This window comes from Lathyrus oleraceus, chromosome 4, assembly GCF_024323335.1.
Source record: "Lathyrus oleraceus cultivar Zhongwan6 chromosome 4, CAAS_Psat_ZW6_1.0, whole genome shotgun sequence".
In the NCBI taxonomy this organism is placed as follows: Eukaryota; Viridiplantae; Streptophyta; class Magnoliopsida; order Fabales; family Fabaceae; genus Lathyrus; species Lathyrus oleraceus.
In genome coordinates this window covers 299,075,996-299,090,926 of record NC_066582.1, presented here as the reverse complement: position 1 = coordinate 299,090,926, position 14,931 = coordinate 299,075,996, and the positions used below count along the sequence as shown (strand labels likewise).

The window sequence follows — 14,931 nt, the reverse complement described above, 5'->3', positions numbered from 1 at the left end:
CCTTTTCTTTCTTTTTCACGTATGTTTCAAATAGTGTCACCTGTAATAAATAGAAGGAAAATACCAAGTAATATCGAATAATATGAAATAAATCGAAACAAATAATAATATAATTTAATTAAATCGAGTCCAAAAATGTGATATTATTTCATGTTATCAAACTCCCCCATACTTAGACTTTTGCTTGTCCTCAAGCAAGATACAATGTATAAATCGATTTGTAATATTAGCCATATGAAATTTCAAAACACACATCAATTCGTACCAGGTTGCAAGTAAATCTTGTTTAGGAATAACCTGAGTTTAGTCTTAACATCAACAACTACCGTTACAACCTCAGATAACCCCACCTTATGCAAACCAGTTCGAGTTACGCTATTATAGCTATCCTAGTTCTTTTACTCTTATATCACCCGTTTTCATTCTAGCGAAATCATATTAAGCCATTTATCTTTTCGCGCACATAGTGGAGTAACCGGTTAGCGATTCTGATTCCCTTTTTAGATGGAAGTTCTGGTACATAAGTTGGATAACTTCGTTATTTAGTCCATTGTAAATTGCGGGGGATCGAACCGTAGTCCTCCCTACCAAGTTCAGCACCAGAAACCTGCTGAACCAACTCATTATGGATCTTTTATATCGTGCTTTTGTAGGGTCCGCAACCTTTGGATTAAATGATCTGGTAAGGATCACCTAACTTAATAAGTGCATTTCCTTATATATATATATATATATATATATATATATATATATATATATATATATATATATATATATATATATATTATATATATTTTATGTTGTTTTGGGAATCATTCACTTATATTCATCGGCTCTCCACGTAGTTTGCTATTAAGATGGTGCCGACTTCTCGTATAAACTACTCGGGGTTACTATAAAACTAAAAGTTCAAGGGATTGGTATAATAGGTACTTTTCCCGATCTAACATGTTGAGGTTTTTAGAGCGTTGGGGCGGTAATAATTTTCGTCTTAATTTTACTCAAGTTTGATAAAATAAGCAACCTTTATACTTATTGAGTGTGTTAAGTGTTAAATTTATTTATTTATTTATTTTTGGCTCAAGAAAATTTGGGGAAAAGATAATACAAAATTTTCACACTAGGGACTCGACTTAAAATAAATATATTATATTTAGATAAGGAAATAACAATGAAAGGGAAGATAACATACTTGAAAGAGGAATGTTGGAAAAGAAATAATCATAATGGAAACAAAGTTTTTCCCCCCCATACTTAAGTGAAACATTGTCCCCAATGTTTTAAAGAAAAGCGAAAAGAAAGGAAAATAAAATAAATATGCTCAATTTTGCCTGCGTCTTCTTGTTCGCGGGCCCGGTGAGTGTTGACGTACTTCCAAGTCATCAAACCTGTTGAGCAAATCAGTGAACCGCTGGTCGGTTATTGCATTCCTTGCTTCCTGTTGATGCTGCATCTGGCGCATCAGTTGCATCACTTCGTTATTCTGCGCATGCATGGCATCAATAGCATTCATGATGTCATCATTAGTTGCTGGCCTTCTTCTTCGACGATGTCGGGAGGATGGACTGGTTGCATTATCGGAAGGGTTAAGCGGGGCTGACTGTTGTTCCAGACCTTGATCACCTTGCTCCATTTCTTCAAACTCGTCCGGGGCCGGGTTTGCTTGTGTAGGCTCGGTAGCTTCGGGAGCATTAAGGTCGTAGATGAATCGGTCGGGGTTGGTGACATCTGTGAGGGCAATGTTGGGTAAAACAACGCTTGGGACTTCTTGGTTATTCACCAGAAGATAATATCTTCCGCCTACCCTATTTTTGATTAAGCGGCTGGAGTGACAATAGCTTATATCCATAAATAGGGGTGGCAGAGATTGTAAATTCTGAAGTCGGTCCCCTAGATTCAAACCAAGTGCTATGGAGGTTATTAATCCTCCAATCACGAAAGGTTGGCGGCCTCTAGCACATAGGGTGTGGATATGGTGAAATAAGAAAGAAGTGGCGTTTACCTTTGTATCCATTACAAAGACGCAGTGGAGGAAGAATAATTCCTTGGCATTGACTTTGTTGTTGTTGGGTCGACCAAAAATGGTGTTTTGCAGAATGCGGATAAAATACCGGATGGTTGGGTTATGTATGTGTGAAGCAAGTAGTGCATCCCAATTATCGGTTTCCACACCGGATATTTTTCTAAAGAGGTCGAAGGCGTTTATGGGCCACTGTGAGTTCGGAGGGATTCTTGGGTGGACTTGGTCTTCTACAAGGAACTGTAGCATGGCACTCAACTGATCCTGGGATAGTGAGTACTAGGTGTTGAACATGCGGAAAGTTGCGGTACCGGTTAAGTACTCGTCTTCACCGGTTGGAGTGGTGTACGAATAAGAACTTAAGAATTCTAAGGTGAGTGATGGGTAGGTAGGTTGATTGTGTGTGCAAAGAAAAGTTAAATCAGCAAGCCGAAGCATCCATTGCACACCTTGAAGTAATCCTAATTCTTGTAAACAATTTAAATCAGGATACCTGGTAGAGATGACACCTCGTTGTTGAAACCGATCGAATTGCTCTCGTTGATAGTTATCATCTTCGGATCGGAAGATGATATTTCCGAATTGTTGGTTTTCCGCCATATTGATAGGTGGGTTGAAAGAAGGAAAGAGGATGCAAATGTATTTGTATAGAGTGGTTTGTTGGAATGATGTGGTTTAGGGAGAAATGGAGTGTAGGTATTTATAGGAAAAGTTTTTGGAAGTTAGAAGAGGAGTGGGTGAGAGAAAAATAAATGTGGAGGAATGTGAGTGGGATGGAGTAAAGAGGTGAATGAATGGGGAAAATAAAAAGGTGGGGGGATAACGGTCGTGTCCCCAACGGTCACCAATGTTCACCTATTCTGGAGCTGTCACGCTCGTGACAGAAGGTGTTACGGGCGTCACATGCACTTGCGTGACGACCGTGATGGCTTGTGTGACGCTCGTCACACCAGTCAGCTTGCAACGGTCACTTACGTGGGTGTTTCATAATATGTTTTTATTATTTTATTGTTTTTATTTTGTTTTGTTTATGTTTATTATATTTTGCTATTGTTATATTTTTGAACTGCCATGCATGCTACTCTACTACACACCATAGTGTATATATATTTTTCTCCAATAGGCTATGTAAGTAGCATACAGTAAATATCATTATTGATAATTGTAGGTACTGCATAAATAAAATTGAACCAATAATGCAATAGCTTCATAAAATTAACATAATGTAACATTTGAAGGTAAAAGAAAACATGGAAAAACAAATACTAAGATTAAAACAATGTTAAATGAAACTATAGATTCCCTAAAACTAAAACTAATTAACTAAAAACTTCTAGCCACTTGCAGGATCTCTGGCCGGAGGAGCAAAGGAATTGACACGGCGGTCCAACTCGAGAAAATGATTTGTCATAGTGCTCATGTATTGCAAAATTTCATGTCCCATCATATTTAACTCCTCTAGCATGGCAGCTTGTTCTAACATCAAAGCTTGAATAGCGGTATTATAATCATTTTCGGGCAGATGATGTCTAAGATCAGGTATTGCTGATTCTGCGGACGGAATAGGATGAGGTGGAGAGGTTGCATCGTGGTAACCAGTTGGTGTCTGTGGATCAGACTCGGCATAAGGAATCTGGTCGTCACAAATCTCATAGTCTTGGATGGATTCAACAGATCTGATAGGAGAAGGTATTCCATCCAGGTTGTAAAGCCAATTGTTTCGGTCATGAACACTAGTCATCGGACTAGGCATTGTGAATATGTAAACAACTTGGTTATTAATTATTAATTCAAACTCTTCAGGTCCCAGATTTCTGATAAACAAAGTGTTGAAAAGGAAATGTATGTTCATAGACTCGATGCCACAGAAAGGGTTCGAGTCAAGCATGGGTTGGCGCAATCCAATAGCACTGGCAATCATGGTTATCAATCCTCCTATTTGAGTCGGTGCACGGTCAGCTTGAATAAGGCGGTCGAAACTCGCCAACATATAGGTGGCACCATTCACTGGACGGTTCTGGGAAGCACAGAATATTATGAAGAGTTCGTCACGTGATACTGTGGTAATGTTTGATCTCTTTCCAAAAAGAGTGTGTGCTAGGATTTTGTGGAAATAGCGAAAAGCCGGGTTATGTATGTTTCCAGAGAGAAACTCATGTTCCTCAGGGTCGTCATTACCCGTCAAACTTCCCCAAAAATTTTCAAGCTCTCTATATTCAAAAAGCTCTTCTTGGCTCACGGTGAATGTATCAAAAGAGGTAGGGAACCCTAAAAGGTTAGTAAACTCTTGAATGTTAAACTAATACTCCATATTGAACATCCTGAATTGAACGAAACCTCGGTTTATTCCTTTTCCATGGTTTGGTAAATAGATCAGGGAGCTAAGGAATTCTAGAGTTAGCCTTCGGTAAGTAACAAATTGTCTGCGAATAGGAGTGGTTTCCCACCCTATTTGATTCAGCGGATACAAGACACTATCTCTTAGCCCAAGTACGATCATTGCATCTTCATCAGCATAGAAGGTTGGGTGCATCTCTCTCTCAGAAAGTTCTTCAAATTTTTGTCTCTGAGCTCTCCCTCTGAATTTGATACCCATACGATCAATTTGTCCCATCAGGTTAGTGTTAACTAAAGAAAAGAAAAATCAAGAATTTAGTCAGGGATTGGCCAGATGCCGAAAGAAGAAAAGAAGAAAAGTTTTATAAAATAAAATAAATGAAGAATGAATACTAAATAAAATCAAAAGAATAATCAAAGAAAAGATAGTAAAAATTTGTGGGTTGTCTCCCACGAAGCGCTTTGTTTAATGTCGCAAGCTCGACATAAAACTAGTAAATGTTAATCTATAGATTTAGGAGACAATACGTCTAATTTCAGGACTTGCGAGTCTTCATTGTTTTCATCATAGTGATAATGTTTCAGACGCTGCCCGTTTACGATAAATGTTTCCATAGATTTTCCTTTAATTTCCACTGCTCCACTAGGGAAAACATTAGTGACTTGGAAAGGGCCTGACCATCTAGAGCGTAGTTTTCCTGGGAATAACTTAAGTCTAGAGTTAAACAAAAGGACTACATCGCCTTGTTTGAAAGTTTTCCTTGATATGCGCTTATCATGCCATTTTTTCGTTCTTTCCTTGTAGATTCTGGCATTTTCGTATGCGTCTTGTCTAAGTTCTTCTAATTCGTTTATATCAAGGATTCGCTTTTCACCGGCGGCCTTATAGTTTAAATTTTAATTTTTAATAGCCCAATAGGCCTTATGTTCTAATTCTACCGGGAGGTGGCAAGATTTTCCGTAAATAAGCCTAAATGGGGTTGTTCCTATGGGAGTTTTGTAAGCAGTTCGATATGCCCATAAAGCTTCGGGTAATTTTGATGACCAGTCTTTTCTTGACGTGGCGACTGTTTTTTCCAATTAAGTACTAGGTTTACTTTTACACATCGTTCTAGAACTCTTTCTAGGTTTTCAAGGCATTCTTCAAAACTTTGTCCGCATACGGAAAATCATCCATAAAGACTTCCATGATGTTTTCAAGAAAATCGGCGAATATTGCCATCATGCACCTTTGGAAGGTTGCAGGAGCATTGCACAAGCCAAACGGCATTCGTCGATAAGCGAAGGTACCAAAAGGACATGTGAATGTTGTCTTTTCTTGGTCATCAGGATGAATTGGTATTTGAAAGAAGCCTGAGTAACCGTCCAAATAGCAGAAATGAGAATGTTTGGCTAATCGTTCTAACATCTGGTCTATGAATGGTAAAGGAAAATGATCTTTTTGGGTTGCTTTGTTTAGCTTTCTATAATCAATGCATATTCTCCATCCTGATTCGATTCGTTTGGTTATAGTTTCTCCTTTTTCATTTTCGATAACTGTTATACCTCCTTACTTTGGTACTACATGTACAGGACTAACCCATTTGCTATCGGATATAGGATATATGATACCTGCCTCTAATAACTTCGTTACTTCCTTCTTCACTACCTCACTCAGGATCGGGTTTAGTCTCCTCTAATGTTCCCTAGAAGTTTTACAGTCTTCTTCTAGCATGATGCGGTGCATACAAATAGAAGGACTTATCCCTTTAAGACCGGTGATGTTGTATCCTAGTGCGGTCGGATATTTTCTTAAGATATGTAGGAGTTTTTTGGTTTCGAGTTTTCCTAGGTCTCCATTGACTATCACGGGTCGTTCAAGTTCTGAGTCTAGGAATTCATATCTCAGATTTTTGGGAAGTGTTTTCAGGTCGAGGGTAGGTTTCTTAAGGCATTGCGTAGGATCCGATGTTACTGCTAAACATTAGTTCATTCTGTTTTCTACACGACAGTCAGTTAATTCATCATTTTCTAATTCTGTTTCTTTTATGCATTCATCGATGATATCCATGAAGTAACATGTGTCTTCTATTGCAGGTGCTTTAAAAAATTTGGAAAGAATGAATTCAATTTTCTCTTCTCCTACTTCGAAAGTGAGTCGTCCTCGTTTTACGTCTATGATAGCACCGGCGGTTGTTAAGAAAGGTCTTCCCAATATAATGGTGGTAACTTCATCTTCTCTTATGTCCATAATTATAAAATCGGTTGGAATGTAGAATTGACCTATGCGCACGGGAACGTTTTCAAGAATTCCTACGGGATATCTAACGGAACGATCTGCTAATTGCACAGACATTTTAGTTGGTCTTAATTCTCCCATTTCAAGTCTCTTGCATATGGACAAGGGCATAACACTGATACCGGCTCCTAAATCGCATAAAGCTTTGTCTATGACAAATTTTCATATGTGACAGGGTATAGAGAAACTACCAGGATCTTTAAGTTTAGGAGGCATATTCTGGATTATAGCGCTACATTCAGCAGTGAGTGTAACGGTTTCGCTATCTTCAAGTTTCCTTTTATTAGAAAGAATTTCTTTTAAGAACTTAGCATATGAAGGCATCTGTGTAATAGCTTCTGTGAAAGGAATGATGACGTTTAATTGTTTTTGTAGGTCAACAAATTTTTTAAATTGGCCCGCGTCTTTGGTTTTAATTAGCCTCTGAGGATAAGGGATAGGTGGTTTGTAAGGCGGTGGAGGTACATAAGGTTCTTTCTTTTCTACGGTTTCCTTATTACTCTCTTCATTTTCCTTAGGTTTATCTTCTTCCTCAGTTGACTTTTTAGAGTTTTGGTTTTCAATTCTTGGATCAGATGGTCCTTCTACCTCTGTTCCACTTCTCAATATAATTGCATGAGCGTGGCTTTTCGGGTTAGGTTGGGGTTGTCCAGGAAATGTACTAGTTGGGGCAGCAGTAGGCGCTTGTTGTTGAGCTACTTGTGAGATTTGTGTTTCCAGCATTTTGTTATGGGTAGCCAGGGCATCTACTTTACTTGCTAGTTGTTTAATTTGTTCGTTAGTGTGTACATTCTGGTTTAAGAAATCTTTATTGGTTTGCTGTTGAGAAGCTATGAAGTTCTCCATCATGATTTCCAAGTTGGATTTCCTAGGAACGTTATTGTTCGGTGTAAATGGGGTCGGCTTTTGATATCCAGGAGGTATAGTTGGGGCTTGATTGGGAGCTTGTCCTGGTGCGTATAAAGCATTGTTACTCTTATATGAAAAATTAGGATGGTTCTTCCAGTTTGAGTTATAGGTATGCGAGTAAGGATTTCCTTGAGCATAGTTCACCTGCTCTGCTTGGATTCCTGTTAGGAGTTGACAATCTGTAGGAGTGTGACCTTGGATTCCACAGACTTCGCAATTTTGAGTCACGACAACCACGGTGGCTGGAGGTGATACATTTAAACTTTCAATTTTCTGGGCAAGAGCATCCACTTTTGCATTAACATGATCAAGGCTACTTATCTCGTACATGCCACTTTTCGTTTGAGGTTTTTCTACCATTGTTCTGTCGCTTCCCCATTAATAATGGTTTTGGGCCATGCTTTCGATAAGTTGATACGCGTCAGCGTAAGGTTTATCCATAAGCACACCACCTGCGGCGGCGTCTATTGTTAATCTTGTGTTGTATAAGAGACCATTATAGAAGGTATGAATTACTAACCAGTCCTCTAAACCATGGTGTGGACAAAGTCTCATCATGTCTTTGTATCTTTCCCATGCTTCGAAAAGAGACTCGTTATCTTTCTGTTTAAATCCATTTATCTGGGCTCTTAACATAGCTGTTTTGCTTGGAGGAAAATATCGGGCAAGAAAGACTTTCTTCAACTCATTCCATGTGGTGACTGAGTTGGAAGGAAGAGACTGAAGCCATCTTCTAGCTTTATCTCTTAACGAGAAAGGAAAGAGACGAAGTCGAATTTCCTCTGAAGTGACACCATTAGCTTTAACAGTATCAACGTATTGAACAAATACGGATAAATGAAGGTTTGGATCCTTGGTAGGATTTCCAGAGAATTGATTCTGTTGCACTGCCTGTAACAGCGAAGGTTTAAGTTCGAAGTTGTTTGCTTCGATTGCGGGTGGAGCAATACTCGAATGCGGCTCATCTTGCGATGGAGCAGTGTAATCTCGAAGAGCACGAGCTGGTTCTGCCATCTCGGGTATCGGCGAAGGAAGAAGATTTTTGAGATCAGGAATTTCGATTAGAGGAAGATTGTTTGCAGCACGATACTCCCGAATTCGTCGTAAGACTCGGAGATATCGTTCAACGTCGTTGATTTGTAAGTAATACGGTTCGCCTTGTGAGCGAGTGTGTGGCATACAAATCAACGAAAAACAAGAAGAAAAACAAAATTGCCTTAGTCTCTACAGCGTAACAGAAGAGTTACGATATCGACTAAATAAAAGTCCCCGGCAACGGCGCCAAAAACCTGATCGCGACTTTATGAGTCTATTGGGGTATTAACTGCAAGTGCACAGTCTAATCGCGTAGTAATAAAAGATATCGATCCCACAGGGACTTATGAATCGATATACCGTTTTCTAAGGTTACTTCGTAAAGCTAAGGCGGATGATACTTTGATGATTAGGGGGAAAAGTAAAACTAAAATAAGATCTAGATTAAATATCGAATAACGCGGATATCGGTATGTAGTTCGTCGTAATTAGGGAATCAAATCTTCGTTGGTTTCTTAGTTTTAAAATAAGTCCTTTCATTAGACACTATTGATTAAAAATCTTTTCTCAAACTCTCGCTCTGTTGAATAGACTATGATTTTACCTTAACATACGCTCTCACTATTTAGTTAAAACTAAAATCACTTTTTGAAAACAATAGAATCTATAGAAATTCTTTTTAAGAAAATGCTAACCATCTAAACACCCTCGTCTCAAACTCTCGCTCTGTTGACTTAGATTATATGATTAAACTTAAATGCTTAACTCTCGTCCTCACATTTAACCTTTAAAAATACTTTTTGAAAATGATTAGGATTTAATTAACTCTAAAAATTGCTTTCGCCCTAATTTAAAATTAATGTTCAATTTACACTGTCCAGTTAAAAGCTCAAACTGTCGTTCTATTGATTTTAACTTCTTTATGTCTTTTACTCTCGTACAAAAACTTTGGTATTAACCCTGTAAATTGAGACCATAAAAAGAGTGACTATATCTTTAAATAAATTTAAACCAACTTAGTTTTGATTCCTTTATTCCGCTTACTTTACATACCGATACCTAAGTTTATTTAGCCGGACATGCTAAACAAGCCTAAACAATAATTATGCTTAAATACAGCCATGTCAGACAAACAGTATAGATAAACAGCAGTACAGAGCATATATAAATTAAAACAATAAAATTAAAGAACCTGTAAAATTAATAGAGATCTTGATTATTCCTAGCTTCGATGCTTGAACACTCCACCACAGACCTGTTGGATTTGTTCTTCACAATCTTCGATCAGACAGTAAAATAAAGGCGAAGGAATAAAATATTATGATCCAACGTAAGGTTAGACCCAGTAAAAGTTACACAATAGTTTCCGGTGTAGAAACTATTGTGATAAAATTAATTGAATGCTTTGAAAATTGACTGGAAAAGAAAAGGAAATAAAAGTTGCTAGGAAAGTAGAGTGCTGGAAAATTAAAAAGCAGTAAAAATAATGCACGGTGCCGAAAACTGGAAAATTGAGAGAGAGCTGCAGGGTTCCACCATTGGTCCTATTTATACCAATCCATCAAGTGACCGTTTCTTCCAAAGTCCTTCAGTAGGTTTACGTCACACGTCAACTGGTCAAGCGAAGAAAAGGGTGAACGTCCTTCTGTTACGCGTCAAAGCCAAAAATATAGGAATGGGGGTGTGACGCTCGTCACACCTTGTGTGGCGATCGTAACACTTAGCAGGAGGGCGTGACACTCGTCACACCTTGTGTGGCGATCGTCACAGCATCACAACGCCTCTTCTTGTAGTTGTGGGCTGGGCTTTAATGGATTGCTTTTTATCCTCTTTTTGCACCTCCTTTTCTTTCTTTTTCACGTATGCTTCAAATAGTGTCACCTGTAATAAATAGAAGGAAAATACCAAGTAATATCGAATAATATAAAATAAATTGAAACAAATAATAATATAATTTAATTAAATCGAGTCCAAAAATGTGATATTATTTCATGTTATCAGTTTTGCAAGGTGGTTATGAAAAGAAGATGTTACTTCCTCGGACTGAGTAGTGAAGTTCCCCCTGTTATGATGACATGTGTGCTGTTCTGGATGCTGTTATGACTGGTTTGGAAGCTTGGATGTTTTGTTTCTGTTGAAATGTTTGTATTTTATGGCAGTCCTTACTGATACCTTGATGTAATATTTGGGCTCTTAATGAGTTCCATGGATTTCTAATTATCTTAGCTATTACAGCTGTGTATAATTATGGTTTGTATCTCCTAGCATTTATGTTTTAAGTCACCTTTGGTCAATTTTGACTGAAAAAAGGGAGAAGTGATTATGTGGAGAGCTGCAGTTAAATATGTGGTTGTGGAGATCTGCAGTGCTGATGTAGCTAGCTAGGCTAAACAGATGACATCTGATGATGTTGAATAGAATGATGTTCTATGATGTTCTGTTCTATGACGTTGGAGGAGATGTTTGATGTAAGACAGAATGGTGTTATGTTCTGAGATGTTGAAGGAGATGTCTGATGTTCTGTGCAAGCTCTGTGTTGTACAGGTGATGTTTAAGCAGATGTCAGAATGATATTCTGATTGTTACAGGTGTTGTGGTTACAGGTGCTGTTATTATTAAAGGAGATGTTTGTGTTGCACAGATTTAGGGGGAGAAGTAGTACCCTTGTGCATTTGTGTGTCTTACTAGTTGCATCTATAACTAGTAATTTTGTTTTTGTTGCACAGATTTAGGGGGAGAAGAAATACCCTTGTGCATGTGTGTATTACTAGTAGCTATAGCTAGTAATTGTGTTTGCTTCTGCTGCTGCTTAAACTGCTGTTATGCTGTTTAACTACTGATGTGTTTTTTTTCTTGTGAACAAAATGGACAGATATATGTTTTAGCCAAAATTTGCCAAAAGGGGGTTTGTTGGTTCTAAGTGTTGGGAGCAATTTTGGTAAAACAAAGAATGTTTACAAGATGTTGTTTGTGATGTCTTAACACAAGATATCTGTGTACCTGCTAGAGTTTGAAAACATAATTATGCAGGATTGTTTCAGAATGACATACACCATGTCATGGCATCTGATAATGTGTACCTGCTGGAGTTTAAATGGAAAACATAATTATGCAGGATTGTTTCAGGATGTCATACACAATGTCATGGCATCTGATATGATTGTACCTGTTGGAAATTATAAATGGAATTATGGAATTATGCAGGACTGTTCCAGGATGTCAGACCCGATGTCATGACATCCTGTGCACAGAACATTCAGGGAGAATGTTATGTGTTATGTGATTGTGCATTTAATGGCAATCTATGTATGATTGAAGATCTGATTTGCGGGCGCATTCAATCATTGATTATAACCTGATTTACTTATTTTCCAAGGAGATCTAACCAGCTGTCATGAGAAGATTTAATTGGAAAATAGTTTAGGGTTTTCAAGTTGTCCAAGCCCAGCTGAAAGCTTCTATAAAAAGGGACTTGGAAAACCTGATTGAATACACAACCAATACTGAGCGAAATATTGAGAGAGAGCTAGGGTTTGTGTTTTGTTTAGTCGTGAGACTTGTAAGCCGTTCAAGTCATCCATAGATGATTGAATTGGTCTGATTTGTGGTTGTAATTTGTCACTCAAATATTGTAAGCAAGAGTGTGTATCTACTTGATCAAAGTTGTTAAGCAAGATCAAGTGCGTGTGTACTTGATCAAAGTTGTTAAGCAAGATCAAGTGTGTGTCTACTTGATCAAAGCTGTTAAGCAAGATCAAGTGTGTGCCTACTTGATTGAAACTGTGAAGTAAAATCAAGTGTGTGTTATTGAAAAGTATTTTCCTTTCGCAAGGAATTGTTGTTTAAAATCACAGGTGTGATTGAAGGGAAGTGAGTGGGTTCTCATATCTACGAGTGCTTAGGTAGAAATTGCACGGGTAGAGATTAGGTGAGAAAGACTGTAACTTTTTGAAGTGTACGGATAGTCTTTGAACTGAATCTATTATAGTGGATTTCCTTCCTGGCTTGGTAGCCCCCAGACGTAGGTGAGTTGCACCGAACTGGGTTAACAATTGCTTGTGTCTTTTGCATTACCATTCTTTATCTTTATCCTGTTTGTGTTACTCAGATATTAGTGTCGTGACATTACCTTCGACATCTCATATCTGATACCAGAATTTCAATGTACATTAATGGTCAAAGACCATACAAACAAATACAATATACACAAACAAAATATATCACAAAATATGGTCCAAGTGGACAAAGTGAAAATGTCATTAACATAAACAATTAGAATGGTATGAATAATGGCAAATGAATAAGGCTGAAAAATAAAGTGCATCAAAAATAAATGACTTGGAATTAAATGTTAGTTGTTAATGAGTTAGAAGTTAGTATTCCTTTTCCTTTTGTTTTAAGTCATTCTTTGGAGAACACTCAACCCACTTATCACAAGCATGGATCCTTGAACCAAGACATCTTCCAAAGGAAGGAAAAAAGGCCATGTTTCCATACAATACCATGAAAGAGGGGAGACTTACAATCTCACTAAATAGAATGTTATGCCTTTTGTATCAAAATTTAGCGTTATGTTAAGTAATCGTAATTGGACTTATGTAGAAGTCACAACTATTTGAGGTCGGGCAATCGAATTTTGGTGTTAATGCATGTAAGAGACATAGTATAATGAACTATACTCATGAAACATACTGTAACACCTCAAAATTTGCCCTCCTCTCTTGGGACTAGCTTAGCATATTGCATTTCATCTTTTAGGACATTAGTCATTGCATCTTTGCATATCATGTGGCAACATTGAGCAAGTCATCCTCCTAGGTCTTTCTCAGAAGATAAAGAGGTTAAAAGATTTAAGCTTGAGGGTCTCATGAATTGATCACTAGCCATCTGAGGGTTTGTGCTTCAATTAGGGTTTCTTGGTTCCTCAAGGAGATTGATCTTTATCTTGGTTGAAATGGTACATCACCATCATCATGGTCTTATCATCACCAAGAAGTTCATTGTGCCTGATCATGTTCCTTGGGATTAGGGTTTTGACCTCTGGTCAACCCTAATCAGTTGTATTGTGCCAATCAGGGTTTCTTCAAGGAGATGAGGTCTTCATTGAGATGGGGATCATCACATGGTTTTATTGAGCTTGTATAAGCTAGGGTTTCATTATGGAGTCATTCCATCAGGAGATTGAGGCTCAAATTCATCTATGCATGATCCAGTCATCTATCAATTGAAAAAGTCAACCACTAGTCAAATGATGGATTTGGAGGTGGGAGACGGTTAGAGAGGCTTCATTCATGTCCATACAAGTCTCATTTGACATTTCAAACATCAACAATGGAGAATTTGAGGTCAGATGAAAAGTTTCCAAAAATAGTGAGTGACCTGTAATTCAAAACTGCCAAAAATGGAAAGGTTTTCTCCTCAAGATTACATCCCCAAAAATGCTTCAAATGAAATTTTTCCCAACATGAAAGTTGAAGATCTTGCTCTCACCTTTCCAAAAAGCCCAAGAACATGAATTTCTCATGTATGGTTGAGAAAATATGGATCAATCATGGTCAAGATAATTTGAACTTCACAAGTGCATAACTTTTGAACCATAAGGCCAATTGAAGTGGTCCTTTTTGCAACATTCCTCTCTTGTCATGTGCTATCCAAAAAATGCATCACATATCATGCATTTCCATTACAAAAATTTTGACATTTTCATTTGAATTTTGGAGGGAAAATCCAAATTCAAAAATGGTGCATTGCTTTCACTTCCAATCATGTGCATTTGGTTCAAAACAGGTTTTGCAGGTGAATTAACACATAAATCGTGCACTATTCCATCCATTCCATGCATAGAGGTGAATTGGACAATTTGGCATAACACTTGGTTTTTACTTAATTCACTTGCATTTGCTTAATTGTGATTAGCAACATCATTAGGAAACCATATATAAACATAATCATAACAGAAAATTGGATTGACACTTCATTTTGCTCAGATCTAGATCTAGTTTCACAATTCTCTTCACTTGGTGCTCTCACTTTTTCATCAAATTTCTCCATAAACCTTGCATTGTTCTTGATTAATCCTTCATCCATAAGCATAATTGGACACTTTGGAAGCAAGATCTTTCCATTTTCGAGCTGATTTGAAGACTGTTGCAAGCTACCTCCATCAATGGCAGTTGGATTTTCCAGCAATATCAAGCACGATTAACACTCAAGCATTCATCCAAATCACATTCAAGAGCTGAGGAGCAACTGTTTGGACTTCTAAGGGCCTGAATCACTTTGTTCCAGTTCTGCACTTCAATTAAGGTCAGAAATCGAATGTCATGATTCTTGAAATTGATGTATGCATGTT

At 37.7% G+C, this 14,931-nt stretch overlaps 1 non-coding gene across 1 annotated transcript; it reads left to right on the top strand.

The window, feature by feature from the left end:
* Window positions 1-8,073: 8,073 nt before the first annotated feature.
* Window positions 8,074-8,180, top strand: LOC127077959 (small nucleolar RNA R71). The gene has a single exon (XR_007787717.1). It is a non-coding gene; the product is annotated as a small nucleolar RNA R71 (small nucleolar RNA).
* Window positions 8,181-14,931: the final 6,751 nt, after the last annotated feature.